The sequence below is a fragment of the Sinocyclocheilus grahami genome, unplaced genomic scaffold (assembly GCF_001515645.1).
Source record: "Sinocyclocheilus grahami isolate Dianchi unplaced genomic scaffold, SAMN03320097.WGS_v1.1 scaffold761.1, whole genome shotgun sequence".
Lineage (NCBI taxonomy): Eukaryota > Metazoa > Chordata > Actinopteri > Cypriniformes > Cyprinidae > Sinocyclocheilus > Sinocyclocheilus grahami.
Window position 1 is genome coordinate 279249 of NW_015505940.1, and position 1840 is coordinate 281088.

A 1840-nucleotide genomic window follows, 5' to 3' on the forward strand; every position below is an offset into this window, starting at 1 on the left:
AGTGTGTGTGTGTGTGTGTGTGAGAGAGAGAGTGTCAGTGTGTGTGTGTGTGAGAGAGAGTGTGTATGTGTGTGTGCGAGAGTGTGTGTGTGAGAGAGCGTGTGAGTGTGTGTGTGTGTGTGTGTGAGAGAGAGAGTGTCAGTGTGTGTGTGTGAGAGAGAGTGTGTGTGTGTGAGAGAGAGTGTCAGTGTGTGTGTGTGTGTGTGAGAGAGAGAGAGAGAGTGTCAGCGTGTGTGTGTGTGTGAGAGAGAGAGCATCAGTGTGTGTGTGTGTGTGTGTGTGTGTGTGTTTGTGTGTGAGGGTGTCAGTGAGTGTGTACTATTTTTAGTTCACTTTTTAGTGCACAGGTGGACGTCTGGCCTTTTCTTTCTTCACAGTGAAGACGAAGTTCTCCTCCTACACCGTGATGTGTTATGTAAGACACTCTCTCTCTCTCTCTCTCTCTCTCTCTCTCTCTTTTCTGTTTTATTCGTCTACTTTGCCTTTTCTTTCAAGTGAACTCAAGACTTCAGCCCTATTTAGAGTTTTTTTCCAGTGATTTCAGATGTGATCATTGAGCCGCAGCGCCGTCTGATGGCCGAGAGCCGCACGTGTCCACCTTTTTCTTCCTGTAAGAGCCAGAGATTTGTAAATTCTATGGTCTAGCTTCCGGTCTCATCTGCGTCCAGCTATTCTTAGCTGTACAGAACAGCTTGTTTTGCTGCTTGATATTGAAAATTGGTGTCTTACCATATCATTTTAATGTATTATCTTAACTCATTTCATCCCAAATTTTTCCCAGACGTGAAAATATCCAAATGATGTGTCACTAGTAACATTTTGCAATAATCAATAATTATAATTGTTTGGAAAAGTGTGTGAAAAAGTGTTTTATGGTCTGTCACAATTGTGACCATGGGATAATGTGTATACTAAATTAACATATTTCTGCAGTCATAAAAATGTTGTATCTCAGCCCAGCTGTTTTAAACTCCATTTCATCACATGAAATTGTTATTTGTCTTTGTATTCGCAATTATGACTAACAGACCTTCTTTTCGTCATGTAGCCTACCGCGGTAGAGTCACGGTAATAACATGGTACGGAATGATTACCATATTCAAATATCATTGTGCTTCAAAAATCCTTGATTGTGAAAAAATTATATGATCATGTTTTTCCCCCATTACTTTAACCATTTTTGTTTCATATTTGTAAGTTATTTGAGATTTAACAAAAAAAAAAGGTAAATTTAGTATAATTTACATGAACTAAAAATGGAAATGAGTGGGAACAAATTCAGATTATTCTTAAAAATTTAAGGCAGCAACTGAACTTAAGTTTTTAAGTTGAATTATTAACAGGTGGATGTTTAATTAATTAAGATACTTACCAAACATAGTCCCAAACATTACCACGGTATTACCATGTTTTTTTTCTACCTGTACCATGGTACTACAATGTTCTTCTTAGACGCACCATGTAAATACCATGGTATATATGAAAATATTGTGGTATTACTTCAATCCTTACTGTGGATTTTATCTGCTGTTATTCAAAGTTTGACGTTCACAAAATTACCATGGTATATTGTGGTGTTTGTTCATGGTGTTATGTTTTTTGGACATATACCATGGTAATTATTACACTGTAAAAAGTATTTTTTTAAAAGGATGTGTATATTTCCATGGTTGAAACAACAAACCTTCTGATGTTCATTCATGTTTATTTTGTGCTATAAATAATAGTAAATATGAAGAGACAGTCGGGTTCACGTGCCGTTTGAACTGAGGTGCTACAGTGAATAGCCACAAAATGGTATTTATGGTTTGAATTTCTTTTAAAAAAATGACAAAATTTG